General features: G+C 40.4%; 1 protein-coding gene across 10 annotated transcripts in view; it reads left to right on the top strand.

The window, feature by feature from the left end:
* The first annotated feature begins 2739 nt into the window (after nt 1–2739).
* The window catches only part of MPP6 (membrane palmitoylated protein 6), a 58372-nt gene continuing 37380 nt past the window's right edge, over nt 2740–23731 (top strand). For 7 of the 10 annotated variants that reach the window (XM_017823887.1, XM_017823886.1, XM_017823888.1 and 4 more), the window contains exons 1-2: nt 2740–2885; nt 19946–20104. The gene's annotated coding sequence lies outside the window, so the exon portion shown is untranslated. The remainder of the gene's footprint in view (nt 2886–19945; nt 20105–23731) is intronic. The other 3 variants (XM_017823895.1, XM_017823896.1, XM_017823892.1) reach the window with 1 other exon arrangement.

Consider the following 23731-nt stretch of genomic DNA (forward strand, 5'->3'; position numbering starts at 1 on the left):
CGGGAATGCCACAAAGCCACCAGATTGAACAGGACCAGCAGGGTCCTAAGGACCATCCTTCGACGGCAGATTTCTTCTATGAGCGGCATTTGAATGTAAGTAGTAAAGAGTCAAAAGGATATGACAATTCCTGCCGGAGGGTGAACATCAAATTCTAAATTCTTCTCTGAAATAATACATCTCTAATTCCTTCTTGACCCTAATGGGTCAAATGTATTAAACAGTGGGCAAAATATGGTGTGTGACCATTTGGGACACATTAGCTAGAGGGCTTTAATAGTCAAACAGCAGCTGTGGAGGCAAGGATGAAAGATGTTCAAAGGGCTGTGGAGCAGTCAAAGTACTCCGTGTTTAGATATTTCTGTTACAGCCAAAAACAGGCTCTCATGTTTCACAGGTTTGGATTCAAGCTTTAAGTAGCATTGTAATAAGGAACCTCTAAGTTTTGCAGTGAAGCAATTTTCTTTCATAGGCCATGAAGGTAAAGTCAGGATATCATGAAAGATGTCAGCATAAATTGCTACAACCCTTTCTCCTTAATAAAATACTGTTCAGTCTCCACAAATGCGGGGACTGTAAGAGAAGAAGTCTACAAAATGTTGAGTTGCGAAATACAGGACGAGATGACATTTATGCCTTTTGTGGCTCTGGTTCAAAAGATTTTCCATTAGAACACCACAAAAAATAAGCAAGGGGCAAAGGAGAGAGAATGATGTGGAGTTATTTTTTGAGGAACGAAGATTTTCTATGCCTGTCAGTTTTTCCATCATAGCTGCAGGGGTTCGAACGCCGAAATGGTAGTGTAGGTAATTTTGTAGCTTAGAATTCCTCATGCCATTTTAAGTTTCCTTTCAGTTTGGTAAGGAAAAGATAACTGCTTGTGAAGCAAATTACTAAAAATATGTTCAATTTGGACTTTTTAACTGAGAAATTGCAGGAGGGCTGTAAGCTCTTTGGACCTGGGGATGCATAATTTCACATGCTTGTGAAGCTCTCAGCACAGGGTAGCTACTGTAATTTTAAGAGTAAGTAAAAATGATTCCTGAAGGAATTTTACATGCTGGTTTCCTAAGATGAGGTCCACAACATCTTGTTTACTTGATGCAACTTTATTGGTCAATCTGAGAAGGGTTTTTCACCTGCTGACTGCTGTTCCACAGTTTCTGTAATTATGCCCATCATATATATAGGCTGCTTTTTTTCATATCTTTGGTTGCATAGAAATCAGCTTATTTGTTATCTGGTAGGAAAGCACAATCTGAACCCATTAGAATGAAAATTGGTAACTGTGGGATTTTCTGTTCAAACTCTGCCCCCACATAGTTCTGGCTTTCCCTTTTCCCCAATGGCTCCCAAAGGAAAAGCCAGTGTGAATTGCAGACTGCTTGTTATGAAGGGTTACCATGTCACACCAGGCTATCAGTTGTTCTTGAAACAGTAAAATTAAGCAATTGCAGCCAAACTGTACACTTGGATTCAAAAAATGTCAGGAAAGTCTGTATGAGAAGGAAAAAAGTGAATTAAAACAAGCTGAAGAATGAAGGGTTGTTTTGGATATGAACATTTTCTTTTCTGGGGCAAATTTTACCCTTAGGTAAAAACTAAAAAAAATCCACCTCTAGTTAGGGAGAATTTTTCATACAGGACTGACCGAGTGCAACCCAAATTTCCCGAAGTCCAAGAGTATTCAAAGGTGGGAGCCTCTGTAGAAGCAAAAAGTGAAAGCTACTCTATTATCACTGTTCAAAGCAAACGAATTGTTTAAAGCAAACAGCGAGCAGAAGTGCGGGAAAATCGGTTTTTTCGTTGTTGCTTCCAACTCAGTGGTCTTGCAGGCTATTGGCATCAGGGGAAACTACCCGCCTCCCCTTTCCCCTCCGAAATACGTGACTTCTCTGCCAGTATTTCTCGCGCTCGGTGACTGATCAGGCAGCGCCACGTGTCACGCCAGCGCGTCCCCTCCGGACTCGGACCGAGGAGAGTCCGAACCAGCCCGGGCAAAGCCCGAGCTCCGTCTGGGAGCGCCTGCGCTCCGCGGCGTGGGGACACGGACACGCTCGCACACGCTCGCTCTGTCTCTCGCCAGTGCTCCCCGTCGACAAACGCGGTGGCCCTCACACGCCTGTGCTTTTACACGAACACGCGCGTGCTTTTACACGAACACGCGTGTCCCCTCACACGGCCCCGCGCCGTCCCCGACACGCCCACGCGTGCCGCCTCACAGACACGCGCTCACACAGGCACAGTGGCACGCGCAGTCACACACTCGCGCGCTCACACGCGCTGACCCCTCTCGCCCTCAGCCCCCGGCACACTCACACAGGCTCTGTCACACACGCGCGCGCGCTCTCTCACGCGCAGTGACACGCACTCTCACACGCGCCGACCCCTCCCGCCCCCAGCCCCCCTCGCTCCCGCACACACACACACACACGCACACACACACACACGCGCGCCCAGCCCCCCTCGCTCCCGCACACACACACACACACGCACACACACACACACACGCACACACACACACACACACACGCGCGCGCGCACGCACGCACGGAGGTGGGGGCCGAGTAGAGGCGCGCGCGCTCCCTCCGGGAGGTGGCTGGAGCGGTGTGGGGGGGGTGTGAACGGGAGGCGCTCGCGCGCTGCCGCCGCGGAGGCCGCGCGCGCGCTCGCCGGTGGTGGGCGGGGGAGGAGGAGCGGCGGCGGGAGCGCGTGCCACAGCCACGCCGGCGGCGCGCGCCGAGGCGGGCGCAGAGCGGCTGCGGAGGCACCTCCAGCTCGCGCCGTCCCTCCGGGAGACCCGCGCGCCAGGGATAATCCATGGGGCCGAGCGGCGCCCGCTGAGGGAGGAGGGAACGAGGAGCGGCGGGAGTCGGTGCCGGCCGGTGAGTCCCCGTACCGGCGGGGAGGTCGCGTGTGCGCGGGGCGGGGGGGGAGGGAGGGCTGGTCCACGCTCTTCTCCCCTCCCTCCGAGCCGGCGGGGAAATGGTGGTGGGAGGCGGGGTCCCGCAGCCATCCTGGCCGAGCCGCTCGTCCCGGCGGCGGGAGCGGAGGCGCCCCGTGTTCGTGTGGCGTGAGGGGGAAGAGCCGCCCGCAGGTAGCGGGGCCGGGCGGGCCTGCAGGGGAGCGAACATGGCAGCGCCAGAGTCCGGGAAGAGGGATTTTTGCCCCCAGAACGAGGATTAACCCTCCTCCTCCCGCCTCCGGATGCGTCCCCGGGAGACTCGCGCTTCATCTGCCGCTCTGGATTATCCACCCGCCCACCCTCCTTCCCCCACCCCCTTTCCCGGTATTTTCTCTCCTCCTGGAGATTATCAGGTTTCCCGCCCCTCCCTCTCCGGGATCCTCCGCCTCCCCCCCTCCGAGGGGATTATCTCCCCCCTTCTCTGCAGGATTATCCCCCCGGTTCGCCGTCCCTGTCCCTCACTCCCTGTTTAGGCTCCTCCGCAACCTCGCCTCTCGGGGATTATCTCCTCTCCCTTTGGGGTGATTCTTCCTCTCTTGATCTCTGCCCCGGCCTTTCCCTGCCTATTTTCCTCCCGAGGAAGTCAGCCCTCCCCTTCCGTCTGCTTCTGACTGGGGAAAGGGACGAAAATGTGGTTGTGATCGGGTGGGCAGGAGTTTCCAGCAGTGCTGTCACCTCCTCGGTCGCTGTACGAGTACTACAGGCAAGTGGATGTAGGTGGTAGGAGAGAAGGCACCAGGGATGGATGTGCGGAGCTTGTAGCGGAGTTCAGCCTGTGGCGTTGTGTTCCGTATGCAGGAAAATATCTGCACCCTTTCCGCGATGTTACATCTGATGGAGGTGAAGGAGAGCCGGTCTAGATCAGTGCTTTAAAAAGACATGCATGGCCGAGTGGTAGAGACTGCACGCCAACAGCCTCCGAGTTTCTTTGAGGAAGGTGCAGCGTACAGGAGTAGCATTGTAAGTGGGAGGGTGCTTGGTTGACATTGCTGCTGTCCAGGGGTCAAAGCTTACTTGGATAGCTTCTTGGCTTGCAAGCTGGCTTGGGCTGTTGCTCAGTGGTGAGGAGGAAGAAGTCAGGTGTGTTTTGCTGAGGCTCTGATGCTGATGTGGTTCATTACCATCAACATGCTGGCAGAGAAAAAATGAGTGTTCCTAAAGCGGACAGGGAAGGTTTGTGCCATGTATTTGGCTGCTATGTAGGTTAGATCAACCTCATCTCATAACCCTTGGTCTTCACGCACGTGGGTTCGCTGGAGGAGAGTTGCAGATCTGGCCATCTTGCAGCCCAAGGCCCAGCATTATATCCATTAAACTTCTCCCACTTGGCTTTGAGAGGAGGAGAGGCTGTGAGAAATTGTAGAGAGACTGGGCAGCTATAAATAGATGTCGGACTAGAGGAGGCTCTGAAATCTTAGCATGCTGCTTCTGAACAGATAGTATCTGTTAAACTGCTTGGTTTGACACCAGCATCATAATGTTTCTCTTTTTTTCTACTGAGGTAGTTGGCTTTTAACACTTTGCATATGGCTGGACCATACAACATCTGCCAAAAAATTCTTCTTCAAAAGGATATAGACAAAATTCTCATTTACATAAAGTGCTGATAATTGGAGTCTAGTTTGAGCTTATTTAAATGTGATTTTTAAAGGACCTTTCAGAGAAATCTTTCATTTCGTCTTCCCTCCATTGAAATGTTTGGAATTGATGATCTTGCTCTCCTTAATTTGTTTTCCAAGTGTTGCACTATATAGGTACCTGACTTCCATGTTGCTGTGAAAAATCTGCAGTACTGAGGTATGGCCTCTAGCATTGTTAGGCTTTTATTTTATTATTGAGGTTTTGGAGGTTTTTTGTTTATTTTCTTTTCTTTCTTTCTTAATGGAATCTTTGACATCTAACCAAAGTGTGTATATTCAGCTTTTTTGAATTCTGAGTGAATTCTGAATTTGTTTTAGATCCTATGCATCGCTGCTCTTTCACTCTTTCAGCCTGTCTTGTCAAGAACTAATTAATATGGAAATTATTGACAAATATACTGTACTAGCTCTGTGAAATGGTGTCTGTTCTGCTGCTGTATTAGTGGGCTAACTGCATACCAAAACTCCCTAAAATGATTGTAAAACTGTTGCAACATAAGTTCAATTGGACCTTTATTGAACTACCTCTTGTGCCTTTTTTTTTCTTTAAAAAATAATGGAAGCTATTAACTTAAATCATAGGTTTGTTGTTTTGGTTTGGGGTGGTTTTTTGTTTGTTTGTTTGTTTGTTTTTAATTAAGGAAAAATAAGAAAGAAAGTAATGAAAACATGCCCGGCTAATTGAAAGAGTTTTAGTGAAGGCTAATAGAGAGGATGAATGTCTGCAGGAACCCTGACTTTTAGGACCTTTCTTATTGAAAGCATAAAATTTTAATCTCATCTTTTTTTTCTTTTTGTGAATTCTTGTATATGCAAACCTCAAGGAGGTAGAAAGGAACAGAAATCTTGGCAATATGACTTACTAGTTTTGGCATTTTTATTTGAGGTTTAACCGTAGTAAGAGCAGAAAAACCAAGTAATCTACAAAATAATTTGGCTTAATTTTGAGCTGTTAAGGATGTGATCAGAACATTATCCTCAAACACTGTGTGTCTTTGGCCAGCACCAAGCGCCAGCTTGATATTAGGTCCTTGTGTTGGGTATTTCTACACACAGAAAAAAAGGTCAGTGGTCTGGAGAAAACTTTATAGTACTGCAATGACAAGAAAAAGACTCTTTAGTGTGTCTTTGTACAGTGTCACAGTCCCTGAATCATTCTGTTATTCTAAATGCATTTGTTTGTAGAAATTACAGTTTGAGTGCAATTTTATAAAAGTTCAGTGTCCTGCTTTAAACCCATGCTTTCTGCTATAGTTATAGGTGATTTAAAGTTATCATTTGGTGGGACTGTCCGTGCAGGACACTGATCTCTAGATCAGGGAGTCTTTTCTTTATGCTGTAGAAGAAGAGGGAGGATGTTCCTTTTACTTAAGAGACAGGTATGCACTTAGGATTGTGATAGTGTTTGTGGTCGTAATTTAGGTGTTGCACTCTCCATACAGATGTGAAATGAATTATACTGTCTCAAGATTTGAAAGGTAAAGAACTCACAACTTTAAATAAAATGCCCTGTTATGTTTTGTGTTTGAGGTAAAAATGGATAAAAACTGGAATGGGTTGGCCTGGCTCATGTGGTGAAAACTTGACTTTTTAGAAGCATCCTGCGACTGGAGGGGTACAGACACCATTGGACTTATTTGTCCAATACAAAGTACGAAGTAGAATGCGATGGCAGGATTAAGAGTGAGTCTGTTAGTGGGAAAGTGGTTGTACTGTCCATGATGAGAGAAGCAGCTCATAGAAGGTCCTGGAAAAGGGTGAGTTTAATTCAGGCTGACATGTGAGAGACAGGCTGAAATACAGGTGTACTGGTCACAAATGCTGTTAGAGGGCTTATCTGAGGCCATGGTCTCTATAACCATTTCCAGATGGATCTCAGGTTATACTACAGCAAAACTGTAGTTCAAAAAAGCATGGTGATGGTAATGTGCTATGCTGTGGCTTAAAATTGCGTTTTTTCAGAATAAAGCAAGACTGAATTGTGTGGTTATGGCTGATGTCATTCTTACAAGAATAATAGAGCTAAAAAAAGAGAAAGGAGAGGTTAGGGAGAGGTGTTTTTCCATATCAAAACATTAACATTCTTTTTTTGGGTTAATTAGAGTCTTTTAAAGCTATAGCCATTCACAACATGTGTTCAGTAATAAAAACTTAAAAGTGGGAGGTTCTCTACTTTTACCATCATGTTTAATTATTTTCAAGGTCTCTGGCTTAAAGGAAAAAAGGTGTTACATACTGAGAATGCTTCATATTAGCAACCATTCTGTGGGTTTTGCACATCAGTTATTTAAAGAACTTGTTCTAATGTTAGTGTCCAGGTCTCATGAAGGGATAGTGGAAATCGGCAAGATACTGAAATAAGATGACATTTCAGATTTACTAGCAAAAAATGTTATTTAAGAAATTACTTATACATGTTTTTTAGGAGTATTAATTAGTTTTGCATTCTGACAGGCAACTGTTTGAGAGCAGGGACTTTGTGAAATCTGTGTGAACTGCAGGGAATAGCAGTGGTTTCTGCAAACTTGTGTTTGGGACATGACATGTGATGACACGTCACACGCAAATTCTTCGCATCTTACACAAAAATCATTGCTCTTTTACTTACCCAAATCCCAAAGTTTCAAATTACTGTTTCAGTTAAATTCATTTTTCCAGTAGATGGAAACACAACTGTTGATTTCAAGTAAACTTAAGCTTTTACTTTTTTATTGCAAACATTTTGTCAAGACTGTTGAAATAATGAAAATTAGAATGTAAGAAAAAATTTAAATTTTTATTTTAAGATAGTTCATTTGATCCTCTTTTAGTGAAGTAGTGTTGGCATTCAAATATTGTTTTTGTAGGAAGTGTCTACTCCAATAGTTTGGTTTTAATTTTCTAATTAAAACCTTATCTCCACCCAATGGTCATATGTGCATGAATGAAAAGTTAAAGTGATACCTTTTTAAATGTCTAAACATAGGATGGGGAAAAATAGGTTGAGGGTAAATGAGACTGAGGGTAAAATGATTGGGTAAAGTTTGGTTTGTAAGACTAGTAGCACAATGTAGGGAGCACTCAAGTAAATCAGCAGGGGAATAAAAGAAAAATGTATCAGCCATTCTGACTGTTATTCCATTCCTTGATAATTTTTTTTTTTAAATATTTGATTCCATGTTCATTCATTAGTTGTTCAGGGATCTGCATGCAGGTATCATGTGAGAGGTTTTGTGTGTAAAACATGTCAGCAACTTTTTATGTGACATTGATTTATTTTTTTAACAAGTCAGTGGGCCAGTTGGTAAGTCAGCCTTTACGTATCTTGTTAGAATTCCACCCCATGCCTTTCCTGATCCTCTGTTGAAGTTTACAGGAGTCTTTTTGGCAAGATGAAACTGCTTATGCAGCAGAAGTTCTGAAACTGGGAAGGCAAACCGTAGTCTAGTGAATGAAGTGAGGGAAAAGTTTTATTTCTCCTTTCCAAGCACTTCTGGCGTACTGTATTGTGAGCTGTTGTTCTGTAGCAAAGCACAGTGTTGCTGGACAGAAATTGCTTGAACAATACTAAATTTGCCGTAGTCATACTGCTGCTTACAGCTTCACAGGCATTTTTTGGGTCACTAGAAGGAGGTGTAATTAACAATTTAAAGTTCAGTTTACGCATTCTTTGGTAAAGAACATGAGGGCAGGGAGAAGTCAGTAAGTGAAACTTAATGTTCATGGAGTGTGCGATGGGAAGGCAGTCATCTGAATTCAAATCAGGCAGACAGCTGTGCTTCCCAGATCTGCTGGTACGGCTTTGCCGCTTACACTAGATTGGGTATGCAACAGCAAAATGGGATGAGCAGGGCTTGATTTGGTCACTTCTGACCAGTGCAGCTGCTTTATATAGATTTAATATTTGCACTATTTAAACAACTTCCAGAAGTGTATTGCTTGATGTAGCTGGCATTTGTCATATGTGATCTTCCCTCAGAGGACAAACTCTGTGTGTACACTGCTACGTGTGGTATTTAAAGCAGGGTTCAAGTGAGGCTTATTTATGAAGTGAAACTCTGGTGATACTGGGGGTGGCTCTGTGATTTTTGTTTCATTCTTTCATAGCTTTCTATGTGCCATTTGCTGCATGGATAAAATTTAACCTTAGCATGAGCCTGTTGTGTGAGAGGAGTTGTCCATCGTTAGCTCTGTGATAATCTTAGAGGTGTCGTGGCTCAAGGGGGTTTAAATGAATGCACTACCTTTTGAGTCACTGTGCTTTGGGAAGCAAGATAAACTGGTAACCAGTGTGGCTGGGTTTTAAACAGCACTTCTGTAAAATTAGCTGGTCACACAGAGGTAATGATTGTGCTTGAGTTACTCTGACTGATGGTTCTGAATTCTCATCATTCTGCTGCTGCCTGCGGGGATCACATCCGCTTCATGTTCCCATTGGTAGAAGGGAAAAATGTTTGGACAGTTTTGAGGACAGGCCATAAATGCAGTAAGAGAAAGGATGGGAAAGGAGTTGGAGAGCGTTGAAGAGTTGGCAGTCGAACTATCCCTTGAGTTTGACACATAATTCGATAGGAAAAAATCTGTCCATCCATCTGTCTGTCTGCACCTCCACCACCATTCCCCTGCTTATCTCCCAAGAGGTAGATCTTAGGGATCCAGGCATTGTTAGAAATCTTGCTGTTGGGATGGGAGAGTAACGGGGTGTGTACACTGGTGAGAAGGGTAAGAGGATTTGGATGTTGTTAAAAGGTGCAGAAAGGTGTTTTTTATTTAGTGATTTCCAAGTGTGGAGCCCGAACGCTCCGGGTCTCCTCAGAAAGGTGGCTCGAGCGCGCCCTCCAGTGTCCACACTGGGACAGCGGCGCCGGGACGCGCCCGGGGCTGCCGGAGCCACCGCTCTGAGTGACAGAAGCCAGCTCCGGTTGTGCGGGTGCCTGCTTGCTTAACTGATTACACTGATAAATAAGCCGTGGCTTCTTAACAAATAAGTAGATAAATACATTAAAAAAAAAAATCTGCTGTAGCCAAAACGTGATGCAGTTAGAAGGCTTGCTCTGGTAGTTGGATCAAGAAGTGACTCCTATCCAGTAATCTATTAGTTGAGGAAACTGGTGCAGTCTCTTTGCTGGGACCGCTTGTGCTGTCACCTGGAAGCATGCAAGTTTACTGCTATGAATTGAAGTGTGCACATTTAACTGTCAGATCTTGGCAAATAACTCTGCGAACAGCATGGACTAACTAGACAGCAGCAGAATGAAATGTGTAGTTCTTACCAAGTTTACCATACAGTTCTCAGTCTTAGGTCAGATTCCATGCTGTTCAGGAACACAGCAGGGACTTTCTGAAGGAAGAACTTCATCGGTACTAATGAGTAGGAAATGGAAAAGAGAAGGGCGGACTATTCAGCAGCTGGACTCCTAATAAAGTGGAAGGTCTCAAGGTGTATTGTCATAAGTAATTTGAGATTGCCAAGATTTCATAGATGTTTCATAGATGATTTCAAGTTTCTAGTATTGTTTTGCTTTATTACTTATTAACTGTTCAAAACTTGAGCTTCTGGCTCCTAGTAGAGGTGTTTTTTTAGACAAGGCGTAAGGTTAGGCCTTGTTTGACCACACACCTTATTTCTCCATAAAGCCACCAAACTGTTTTGAAACAGTTGTATCACAGTGAGACTGTCAGAATGGTCCTCTTAGGTCTTGCTATTAACTGGAGTTGTTGAAATAAAACACTTCATTAAGTAAGTTTAAGCTCATAAGAATATAGTGTTTGGTTTTCTTTTTAAAGTAATCTCGTTTGTAAGGTACTGGCAAAAATCTACATAGAGAAGCTTTCAGTGAAACCCATAGGAATTCTTTCTTTAGAGTTATAAAAATTAGTATAATTACAAATTTGGCAAGAAGTACTTTTATAAGACGTTCCAGAGCAATCTGCTACTTAGCTTAGAATGTATGGGCACTATATGGAAAAGTGCAACTGTGTGTCTGTTCTTACTTGACATCTGGTGTGATACAGTCTTACCAGTTACATGTATCTGTTTGCCACCACCAAGAAAGACCTTATACGGAATATGTACTTTTGTACTCAAAGTTCTTTTCTCAGTATGTATGTCATTGTGAGGGTTTTACACATTTCAAATAATAATAAAAAAATAAAATCCCTTGGGCCTCCCTACCCCAGGCATAAGTGATTTTACTTTAGAAATATAATTACTGTACTTCCAGAAGGTAATCTCTCTGGACAGCTATAGACTAGTTTGAATTAGATTACTCTGGTTTTTCCTCCAGGGTGAGTTAATACATTGAGTTTTATTTTTCTGTAATTACTTCAAAATTCAGATCACTTCTAATGCTTGCTATTCTTCCTTATTACTAGATTGGGAGAGCTAAGAGTACTTGCATATGAAAAGTTAACATCAACTTTTTTTTACCTGTAACTTTATTTCTTTCAGGTAGGTATCTGCTCTACTTCTCAGCTTCATACAGCTTATGTTGTAGTCATTTAGTCTCAGTTGTAGAGTTTCTTAATTTGAAAATACTGGAAATATTTACTTAATAAGCAGAGAGTAAGCACACTAAATCTTTCAGCTGTGACATTTAAACAAGTCTAGCTAAAGCAATGTTTTTGTTAAATCTGTATTTCCAGAGTTCTGCATTTGCAAACCTTTCAAGTAGTTTGGCAGTAAGCTGCATGGATAAAACAAGTTATTACTTTTACCTCTATTACAAAATCTTAGGACAGAAAGCCAGTCAGTATGAAAAAAACAGAGAAGCAGAGTCAGTCGTGGGAGATACTCAGTCAAGAAAATGTTTTTCCCATTTTTTTCATGAACTTCAGCAGGAAGTGCAAATCTCTGGATAGATGACTGTGAACCCCTGTGGGACACTAATTCCAAAATGCAAATGCTTTTATATAAATGACCTGTTTCTATGTGGATTTTTCTTAGTTTAAAAAGTAGAAGTACACTTAAGCACTAAATGAGAGAAATCTACAGAGATGAATTTGTAAGTGAACCTCGTTGTTTGATAATATAGTGCTGTTTTGAAATAGAAGAAAATCTTCAGTGTTTTGAGGTCTCAGGACATGAATTCCTGGTTGTGTTGAATACAGGACTAGCCAAGATATCTGTAGAGGCAGTTCATTTTAGTTCTGTAGTTGGCATCTGGTATCAAAGTGCAGGAGTGTTATGTACTAATGCAAGATTTGTCCTGCAGCCTAGCTACATAACACCTGAGTCCATTGCAAACCTGAAAGTATTTTGGTGCTCTTAATACAGTAGGTTTTCAAATAGTAACACCTCTCATTGGGTCGAAGGTCCATCTAACTCCTTTTTACAGCATGCAGTACAACTTCTGAAACCATTCAGAGTCTATCAGGAGCTCCTGTTAACATTATCTCTGAGCAGATTTTCAAGATGGCAGAAGTAATGGTTGTCTCTAGATGAGAAGGAGCTGGAGCCGGAAAATTTAATGTCTGGATAGCCTTAAATTCAGCTTCCAGATAGGGATAAAGAAGAATAAAATGATCCCTGAGTGTCTAGACATCATTATCCAAAAACGGGTGAAGAATTTCGTTGTGCTAATCTGCAACAGTGTCAGAATCCAAAATTTAATGCGTTGTTCACGACTAAAATAACGTCTTATGTAATTGCCCTGGGCCTGCACATTAACAGCTTCCTAAAAGGTCTGATAGCTTTGCAGAGGGGATTGAAAACTAAGACAGCAGAATGACTGATAATGATAAAGATGTAAGACTTGAAGGTCTCCAGAAAGTCCATCCCTTTGTAAACAACAGATAACACACTTGCCACACTTTCTCTGCTTTTCTGCAAGTCATAAGGGAGCCAGCGTAAGTGCAAGAGGATGAACTACAATACCAGGCACAGATTAGCAGCTATGGGTATGGCTACTTGTAAGAAAAGGATTCCATTTCCCTAATATTGCACTGAAGAAAGACCTTGTATCAGGACCTTTCTCCTGTTTGATGTGATCTTGCTCTGTGTTAAGGTATTACCCATTTGAGCTGAACAGGGTTGTTAGCAGTAATCGGTTGTAAGTGGCAGTTCAGTCCTTTAAATGCCCTTTAAAAAATATGTTTATTTTATTTTCTTTGTATGTGTGCATATGACTGTATACATATATGTATACATAAATAAAAGGAGGAAATTTTTAATAAAATATGGTATTTTATATGTATGTGTAGAGATGCATGTGTGTATATAAAAAGAGCATTTGTCTCTGGACAGGAAGCCCAGCATCTGTGAGCTGACTAGGAAAGCATAAAAGCAAAGTAAGCATACATAACATTTTCCCCAGGTAATCTCCCAGAATCCAGCTAATATTTAACTTGAAGATTTTTTTAACCAAATTAGGTTTGTGGATTGCTTATGTAATTTGTGTTGTGTGCTTTTGCTATTCAAGATGCTTCCATTTCAAAACTAGTCTCAACTTCCTAATGGACTAGTATTCATACATAAATTGCTACTGAGCACTGGAGATCTGTTTGATTAAACATGAGAAACTCTTATCCTTGGATTAGATTACTGTTTAGTTTCTTTAAATAATTGATATGGGTTTTCACTGAAGTGCTTGATAACTGAGATGTGATACATGTATCATTGTAGCCTACTGTGAAGATTGAGCCAGTGCTAGTTCTTGTTTTGGTAACAGAGCTGGTGGCAAGTTTACAGCAGATTAATGATTACCCATATATTAGTTTCAGAAGCATGTCAGACTGACCAGGAGGCCCACAGATTGTTCTTTGGTTGGCCATTGCTCCATTCTGCCTAATAATGTGTCCAGGTGGAACAGCAGAAATAGATGTTTAACCTCTAAACACTGGAGCCTGTATGGCTTTACATATTCACCTACTCTCCAAGGCTGCTGGAGCCCTGTGTGAGGTTGGACCTAGCTTTGGCCAAGATCCTGGTGTGGCTTTAAAGGTTCTTCTGCTTTCAGTGTGGGGTTTTAATGAACACAGACAGATACTGTGTGTGAAATGGGACTAAAGGAATAACATTTTAATAGTTTGAATTTTGGGTTGGTTGGTCACTGAGCCCTTTTAACTTACTTGTCTGTGCTGATAACAGGTGATAACTTCCATGTCTATGCTGATAAGCTAAAGGGAAGACTTCTGGATTAGCAATAAAAGTACTCTTTCAAGTTAGACTGGACGGTATGGTATCTTGTACCTGGCAACATCTTCAACTGATGTGTGGAAATGCATAGATAATATGGAAACAGATCACTGTTTCAAATTGCTTTCATTAAAAAACATTCTTCTAAAGTCTCTCCTCACATGGTCCTGTATCTGTACTCAGAATTGGGAACAAACTGTAGCAACTGGCTCATCTTTCACTTACTTCAGTCATTCTACAGGTAGCTAGCAGTTTGTTACATTCAGTATAAGTGAGACTTGAACAGACTTGTGTTTTCTCTTGCTGAAGAAATAGATCCTTCGGAAAAAAATTGATATAAAGTGCAGCATGCATATACTTCTTATATAGAAATAGGAGAAAAAAGAGAAGTAAAATTTACCAACTATACATTGAATATTGTCTTTTCAAGTGATGCCCAAAAATACTCTTGCCCATCTGAAGATGTTGAATGCATCATAAATCTCAGCTAATATTGTCTAGAATTGCTATACTTGGTTATCTGTGACCAAAATTAGAATCCTGCTAAAGCTTCTGTTATATACTTTTTAGAGTTCATTGGCAGCTTCGGCTGAGTTACAAAGAAGAGGAAGGCAAAAGAAGTGAGGAGTCATGAGGACTTTAGATCCTGACCATCTTACTTTAAAATAGAATTTAAACTATTAGAAAAATCTCTAAATGTCTATAGCACAGCTTCTTTTTAATCAAACTGCTCATGGTTTTTATGCAGCTAAGCTACCATTTTGGTTTTCTGCTGTTTCTTAAGCATTTTTGTATACTTAGGAAACATTAGGAGTACTTTCTTGAGTGAACAGAAATATGCAATGAATGGAAGGAGAGTGGAAAATATCTTGAGTATATATGAACCAAATGGGTTAATCAAGACTTACACTGTGTGACATTTCACAGTTTGTACTTAAGGAAATATATGCAAATACCTCTTGTCAGCCTATTTTGAGGGGATCTGAACATATAAACCTCCGAATGAGTCTTTCATTCAAGTAGGTCACTTCCTTTTTGCTTTTTTTTTCCTGGAATAATTCCCTAAACCAACTTTAACAGATGCCTTAACTTTGAAGTCACAGGGACTACTTGCTTGCTTGCAGGCGAACATACAATTAAATGCTTTCCAATAGTATTTTAGCAAATTCCACTTCTCTGTAATATTGTCTAACCCAACTTTTTTAAAGTCAGCAGGCTGAAAGAGGAGCACAATGAGTAGCAAGTTGAACCTACTCAGCTTTGGGAACCTCTCTTTCTTTCTCATCAAGGAAGAAGTGTAATGTCATCTTCCAGGTAAAAGTGCCAGGCTGTGTACATGAAGACAGGGGGAGCAGGTGACAGTGCCATTTAAACACCCCTTCCAGCATGGTGTAAGCACCATGTTTTAGTGCTAGACTGTGTACAAAAAAGGACAGACCAGGCATGGTTTCCTGGGCCATCAGCTGGAACATATCATTAGACATTTCACATTTTTTCTTTTTTCTTCTGATCCATTCCTTTTGTGGTATCTAGTTTTTCTGACTTCATCATAATGTGTTGCCTACTTTCTAGCCATTTTTTCTCTTTTATTCAATAAATTTTCAAATAATTCACTATTAAATAAGAGTTTGGGACTTTGGGACTCAAACAGAATTTTAGTTTTATTTATTTATGTGTTGGAGAGATGACCAACTCTTCTGTGTATGGTAGGGTTTAAATTTTGGCTAAATGTTTTAAACAGTGATGTTGAGGTGTGTGCATATGCATATGTTATGATGGCTGGTTTAAACTGGAAAAGATGACTGTAAAAAAAACCATGAGAGATAATCTGACTCTAAGATGATCTTGAATTTCTGCATCTCGGTGGTGTTTAAATTCATTAAAATATATTTTCCACCGCTTCCAAAATATAATCCAAAAAACCTTCAAAGGATTAAAGTCAGTTTTTCTAGAGGCATCTTTTACGAAGTGTCAGGAGTGGTATGTCTGTAAGTTTGTTTGGGATGCTCTTGTGGTGATATGTGTCTTTTGTGGAATCTGTTTCCCTTCCTCAGAAGTCATAGGACACTCTGTGTTATTGGCTTTGCTGTGAGTGCTGTAGATTCAAGTAAAAATGTTTGGGGAAAGCAAGAATGTCTTGGATGCAGTTGCAGTGATATTTCCATGCTTCAGATTTGTGGTAGAGTCTTGCAACTGTGCTGCACTGTGCACTTCTCATCTTGTCACTCTTTGCATTGTTTTTCTGTATCTGTCATACAGAAAAATCTGTATCAACCTGTTCTTAGAAAGCCCCATAACTGAAGAGCAAGGCTGGTAGAATTACTGTATTGATTATTTTATTAAGTCTTGAACTTAAGATAGTCTTCCTGATAATTTAAAATAAGAGCTCTGACATGTGTGCACATACAGCGCTGTGTGAATGTTCCTTCATCACAAAAAGATACCTGGTTAGGTTCAGGTGTCTGTCTGGAACAAGAACTGTCTGCTGAGTGATGGACTTCATTAAAGAATTAGGAAAACTGACAGGCAGTGCTTTATCTGTAAGGCTTTGGTAAAAAGTCTTTAGGGGAAGGGTTCTACAGTATCCTCTTGTTAGTATTGTGTTCAGAATGGATGAAAATGTTTTTCAGTTTATATTGAAGTTTCTGATTTGCTCACGAAACCAGGAAATTACAGGGCTTTTTGGTGCACTCTGCTTTGACTTGTTTGATATGCTGACAATTCAATTATTTAGCACAGGAAGATTGGTTTTGAGCACATGTGAAATTTATGTAATTGCATTGTGAATTTCAAGTACTTAGAATGTATATAAAAAAATTATCATGAGACTATTTAATTCTCTACCCTTTCAGCCATAATTTAATCCTGTGTTGAGCCAATGCAATGCATGCTTGATTGTATCTTTATCCTTCATAGCCCTCGATGTCCATTGTTCTGAACAGGGGGGATGGTAATTAATTTGTGAAAAGAATTTTTCAGTACAGACACCTGGCTTCTTTTTTGAACTACTGGCAGGAGCTCATTCAAACCAGTCTCTTTGGTATTAAAAGGCAAGTGTTGATTCCTTCTGTGTGAAAGTTGGCTTGTCTGGGTTTGAACTTGTGCTGAGAAGTGATGTGGTATTTAAATCCTGACACTGTATTTGGAAAAACAGAATCTCTGCCAGAGTTTCTGCAGTTGAGAAAGCTTCTTTCATGTTTCAACTGCTTCAGTCATTGAACACAAATTCCTTCCTATGGGATCAAATGTGATTGCTATTTTCTACCATGACAGGTTTCTGCAGAGAAATACTCGGTGCCATCAGTAAGCTTGATTTGTAGAAAGGCTATTATGCTAATGAAAATAAAAAATAAATCTCTAAGCAATATGGTGTTATTATTGCTAAGGTCTCTTCCAAACTGATCATTCCAAAGGGAGTTTCAACATGAAGATCTGATGCTTCTAATGCATCTCTCTATGTGCAGATTGATGATAGTAGGTAGACCTGCAGTCCAGTGGTTGCTTACGAGGCTGCTGGGCTTGTGCCTTTGTTAGTGTGCCACTGGATCTGTCTGGGGACGGATGTTCTGGCAGTCTACCTGCATGGGGTTTACTTTATTAGATCTGTTTGTTCAACCTAGTTTTCCCTCATCACTGGACCAAAAACCAAGCTAAAGTCTAGCATGTGACCTTGCAGCTTAGCACGTACTTGTAGCTAACTCGTAGGATGCATGTAGCTGAGCTATCAGGTTCTGTTGATTTAGGGAAGTGCAAGCCTGGGTACTTAAAAATATCAGCTGCTCTTTGAGTAGAGAGAGTCAACCAGATTCTGTCCTGAGTGTAGGACTTGTTCCTGAACCACATGACAGGTGGAATGTTTACAGGTCTGCTGGGGGCCATGTCAACAGCCAGGGTTTCTGAATAGTTGAAGCAAAATCAAGATTTCATTTGGGTTTTGGGCATGTCTTCAGGAACAGTGTAGTGGAAAACGAAAGAAATACAGTTGATTATTTGAAAAATAATTGAACAGATTAATTTCTTTTCTACAAAGATGAATTTACATTTTCTGAAAATGCATTCTTAGGCTATGTTTTGTTTCAGACCTTTCTTAAGGAAGAATGGGGCCATTTGACTTCAGTGCCAAATTTGCACGAGACAGTGACTACTCCATCTGTTTCTTGCTACCTTGTGCGCTGCGTAACCTCTCTGCTGATATAGAACTTGTTTTCTTTGTTACCATAAGTTATGAATGTCATTAATGTGGTTTTGACCTTGTAACACCCAGAGAGCGTTGTATCTTAGCATTATGGAAAAAGACATCATTGCCCTTTCAAGTTTTCTTGGGAACTTGTGGGTAATTTCATGTTAAATTATTCCACAGTCTTAAAGCTAGTTGTGACCAAAGAACCAATTTATCTGTAGGAGGTTACACTGCTCTCCTTTTATATTGCTCTCAGGCCCAATACTCTTCTGGGAAAGAGGAATTTAATGGGGAATATAATAAACAGAAACTACCATGAATGGGACTGACTGCTCTGAGAACTCAGAGTGTGAGGAGGCAGTCCTCTCAACTGCCATGCTGAAGATGGTTGGCAAAGCAATTGCTCTTTTCCAGGTCAGGACCCAGACTTCATAAAACCTTCTTGTGGAAAAGCTGAAACATGGAATTATTTATGTATTGCAATGAAATTCCAAAGCTGGGGACAGAGAATCAGGGTCCCTAACCTACCATTTCTGATTGTTCATGGGAGGGCTTTAATAGGCTATTTAAGGAGTCCTTTCCAGCTCTTTTCTGTTGATGGTATTAGTAAGTGGTTCTGGCTGCTGATACCCAGGTAACTGGGCCTCACAACTTGTGTGAATCTGAGAGGTTCTGTTGTCAAAAACCAGTGAGGTTCTTGCTTGTACTTGTCTCTTCTCCCATCCCTTTCTCTGAGACCCCTAAGCAGTCTGGGGAAACAACAAAACAAGGGGACTTGAGTTAAAGCCAAGATAATGTGGCTTTTATTGCTTCAGCATAAATAGATTTGAAGAGAGTGTATGAGGATGTATATGAGCTGCTTTTAAGAAGCAGCAATTGCAGTTTGAAGTCAAGAAAAACATTATCTTAAAACTTTTTCATTTTTTTTTTCCCTTCTGTAGACTTTCTCATGGTTCAGATGCGGTCAAAAAGCCAAGTTCCATCATGGCCTTATTTTTACAAGAGAAGACATTGTAAAAGACATCATGTAATAAGCAAAAGTTGTAGTTTTAGACATCTCTACTTCCAGATTTACAGCAATTTGCCTGTCTCAGAAAATGATAAAAAGCCTCGACAGAAATGATTCTTCACTGAGTTTCTTCTTGTCCAAGAAGAAAAGTTCAGCTGTCTTTACATTTGTCAGTACTTCTTTTGGGAAAAAAAAAGAAAAGAAAACATTTGAACTGAAAATGTGCAGCGGTTGGCTTGTGCAACAGTAATCGAGTGATTTGTGTAAAGTGAGTGAGTGGAACTATATACGTGAATAATTACTGCTATCAGGGAAGAGAAATAAACTGAAGTGAGATTCCTGGTGGGCAATGTGAAGCTCAAAGGCAACCAAGGTTTTCCAAAGAAACAGTGGAATGGAACAATGTTTAAAACTCATTGTGTAATTAGAAAAATTGTAACTATTTGGTCAAAAGTTATTCACTGTAAGCCTTTACTTAAAAGTTCTCTGGTTGAGAACTTCAGTTGAGGTGACAAGGTACATGACTAAAAATTCAGAAGTTCCTAGGCAAAACTTAATGAAACCAAACTTGGTGTTCTGAGGGAATGGAGTAGAAAATTTCCAACATGTCAGTATGCATCATGTGCCATGTAGAAGATACCCTTTGCAGTTTGACTCCCTGTGCCCACCTTATACACACAGAACAGTGGCATTCAGGGGTTACGGCAGTGAGTTGGAAATTGTCTTTAGAGTGAAGGTGGTGAACATTCAAAGTGGCAATTTCCTTAAAAACATGTAGTTCTTAATGCAAGCTGCCCTGAGACCACTAGAAAAAACTTTCCCCCCTTATTACTGTGCCTAGATATTATTAAATTGAAATTAGATTTCCCACTTCTCATTACGCATTTGCAGTCATAAATAAGTCCTGATAGCATAATGTGCGGAAGTAGTTCAGAAGGTGAAATACAAGACTAAGGGCAGTGTGACTTACTGCATGGAGTTTTTCAGTTCCCTTCAAAATACGAGTGTCAAGGTGATCTTTTCATTCCTTTTCCAGGGTTCTGGAACATACCCTTCAAAGGACTAAAGGAAGTGACTGCTGAGGATAACGAATATGCAATTGTGTAAATCTCAACTGCATTAAATTGAAAGAAAAGTTTAGAATAAAGTCTCTTAACTAGGGAAGGACAGAGATGTGTTTTGGGCATTCCTACAGGTCAGTAAACCTTTAACAAGCCATCATGTTTTGCCATCTCTGTATTAAAGTACAAAGGTTTTATGTGGTATTTTTTCATTATTTAGAAGCATCAGCAGTGTTGTTCTGCAAACAAATTTGGAAAAGCCATTTTATATCTACTACATCACTGCTAACATTCCAAGTGTGTTTTGGAAATTTTCTTTTTAGGTAAAGCTTTAGCTGTGTCCTTAGAATAAACAAGAACTGTGTCATATGACAAGGGTAGCAGAGTAAACATTTTTCTCTTTTCCTTTCGCAAGTCACCCTGAACTATAACATCATTAATTTAGCAAATTGCTTTTATTGCTTCCTATTAAGTTTGTTTGGACAGAGATGGGGAGTGCTTGCTTGAGACAGATTAGTTTAGTGGAAGTGGGAGCATTAGAGTTTAGGGATGAACTGCAAATGAAACTCCTGGAAAATAATCATGTAAAATTGAAAACTGAGGTCCTGGGACAGAGATAATTGAATTTAAAATTTATAAATTTTGTAGATTCACTTTTCACCTTCAAACTGGGATGCATTGGAAAATCGGATGAAATTAAGTTGATTTTGAATTAACTGAAAACTTCCCAATGGAAGTTCTGTATGGTGGGTCTTCTTCCCTCTATAGTAAAATGGGCTAGATATAATATAATCAAATATATTTTTCATTCTTTATTAAAGAATATGTTGAAATAGTCTAAATATTTTGTAAAGTGCTTTAATTTATTTTGTGCTCCAAAAAGCTGTCTCATATTTCTGTTTTCTGCATCTACATTTATTGAGCAGTTTTCAAATGTTTGTGTAGCATCTATAGTAGAATCTCAGAAATATTTTTAGGCATGCATTGATACGTATCGAATTTAAATACTCCAGTGTTTTGGGTTGAAAAGGATAATTTAAGAAGTACTTCACAGGAGCAGAAGCCTGAAATAGGGCATGCATGAAATGTTAATATATGGGTGTGATGTGTTAAAAGGGCATAGGTGTAGTTTTTGAAGTGGCTGAATCATAATGGAGCAATCAGATTCTGAAAGTGCTGTGTTTGGATGCTTTCATTTAGAAAAGCATTCTGCTGTTGTTATGAAATAAGTCTGCGAATGTGTTATAATACAGCCTTGCTTCACTTGATATCAAAACTCTTCATCATAAAATTCCTTATTGTTAGAATTCCTCAATGGCTCCTACACTTAAAGCTGTAGAAGGAGGTTGTGTTTAAAGCAACAGTAGTATCTGGATGATGTGTGGTTTCTGGTGGATTTTGTTGTCTAAGCATTTTCACTGAAGCAAAAGAGGATCAAAGCCAAAGTGCCAAGAACTGATTTGAAGCCTAAAGCAATAGTAGTCGACAAAATATACTTGTAGTGTTTTCACTGAAGAAAGAGGACACTTTGTTCAGCTACAAGTGTCAGGTTTGGAGAAGAGTGAGGTTCAAAATGATGTTTTATACTGTTTTGTGACAGACCAGGAGATTAAGCTGACAGTATGATATAACTATAAAGAGGACAAAATACATCTTATTATCTATCTGTCTCAGTAGAAAGGGAAGATTTCGGGTGTTGGGCAAGGCACTCATGAGACTCTCGTTTAAAATATTTTGCACAGTTCTGACTGTATTGAAAAAAGGTGCAGAGTGGAAGAGGTACAGGGAAGTTATGCCAGGCTTGCTTCTTTCCTGGTCAGTATAGGAGTGGAGAAGTTGTCCTCCGTAGGGCAGAAAATTGCCCTCTTTAGGTTAGAAGAATGAGAACTGAGATATAAAAAAAAATTGGTTTGGGAACAGGAACCAAAAAGAATTGTTTAAGCCAGATTTCCTAGGTTACCAAGATTAAGGAAACACCCAGGTATCTGAAGTGTGGATTGTTTTGAATGGTATCCTCCTGAGAGTCTGTTGAGTGATCAAGTCCTTTCAGATTGAAGGATACAAGTACCCCTGAGATGCAAGTGACAGTGGAATCAGCAACATCTCTGGTAATCAAATTCCTCATAGGTCTCTGGAGGTGCACAGTCTTGTTACTTTACTATACAGTGGAATATCTAATTTTGTTTATTAAAAGTATATTGTCTTGTTTGCAGATGTGCACAAACCACATTATAAAATACTTCTATAAGTAATGTTCCAAACCATGACATTTACACAGACAGTAGAGTATGTTACAACCCTTGTGAATTTTAGCTTTCTTCTTTGACTATGCTTGCCTAGTGTTCCTAGATGAAAGTGCAGATGGTTGAAAAAACATGTTCATAGCAGAATTTGAACCAGTTGCTGTTGGTGCCTGGTCTCAGAAGTGGGGCACAACATACAGCCTGCCTTTATGCACTAAGACCATGTTGATTGGAGGCCAGCAACAAGTTGCAAGGATGTAACAGTTGGAGTGGAATTCTGCTTCCCTTTGGAAGTGTGTTCATTATTTTCTCTTCAGGTCTAATTTTTGGACGTGTCAAGAAGGGATCTAATTGAGGAAGAAATTATTTGAGTTTTAGTTGGCCCGGGCTTGAATTTTTTAATGGGATAAAACTATAGATAGTTCTGCATGGTTTTGCCTCAAGTTTTCCACCAAGAAAAGTGGTATAATAAACTGATATTTTGTTTGTTTGTTTTTTGTTTGTTTGTTACACAAAACTTGTTCCTGTGGGTATGTAACTGTGGTCTTTACTTATGTTAGTATTTTGTCAGTTTTGCTATCTTCAGGCTCTGTCCTCCTGCAACAGATAAATAATTTTGAGTCCTGTGGCAGAAATATAGAGATACAAAGCTTTGATTAATTTGGAAGGGTGCACATTAGAGGAAGAAATACTTCAAAAGATGTACTTGCTTTGTTGCATCTGTTTTGCTGGCATTTTGGACTTCATAAATACTGGCATTGATTACCAGAGTGACTGCAGAGAATACAAGTTTCTTCATCCAGGTGCTGCTTGCAAATAATAGGGACGATGATTGATGTGATGCAATAAGCTCAGGCTGTTGTATAAGTCTAGTGGAGTGCAGGATACATCCTGAAACTTTGTTGAATTTGTACTATAATTTTGAGTACAAAGTAGTATCTTAAACTGCATATCCACTGAATGTGTTTTACCTTCATTTAAAAATCTGTTTTAAAATATTCTCCAGTACTTGAACTACTAAAGTGATTGGAGAACTAAGGGTAGTACAGTCTTTCTTCAGCAAAATTGAAATTTCTCCTGGGGCATGTCCTAGTATTCATTTAAAGTACAGTAGTTTTTGTGTGACATCATCATATACTTTCCTAACATCCATAGCTAACATGAAAGAAGATTTTGCACTAAATGCCTTCTATATTCTGCACGCTTGTGTGTGTGTGTGCATGTGTGTGCTTCCTCAGTTAATCACATCTGTGCCTGAGGCTTGCATCAGTCTTCCTCTCATTAAAAAAAGTCAGAAAATGTGGTAATACCTAACACCTGTATAGGCTTATCTTCAAAGCATCAAGCTTAGTGAGCATCAAGTTAATTGCCTTTATACTTTATGAAATATTTTTCTTTGCAATCCTTTAAGAAAAAGAAGTCTAGCAATTTCTGCAATACTGGATTTTAGTGTATCTCTTATCAATATCTCATTGTTTGTCATGATATATGTGTTCAAATAATACTTAACCTTTTAAT

The sequence above is a fragment of the Lepidothrix coronata genome, unplaced genomic scaffold, assembly GCF_001604755.1.
Source record: "Lepidothrix coronata isolate B3197 unplaced genomic scaffold, Lepidothrix_coronata-1.0 Scaffold106, whole genome shotgun sequence".
NCBI classification, from domain to species: Eukaryota; Metazoa; Chordata; class Aves; order Passeriformes; family Pipridae; genus Lepidothrix; species Lepidothrix coronata.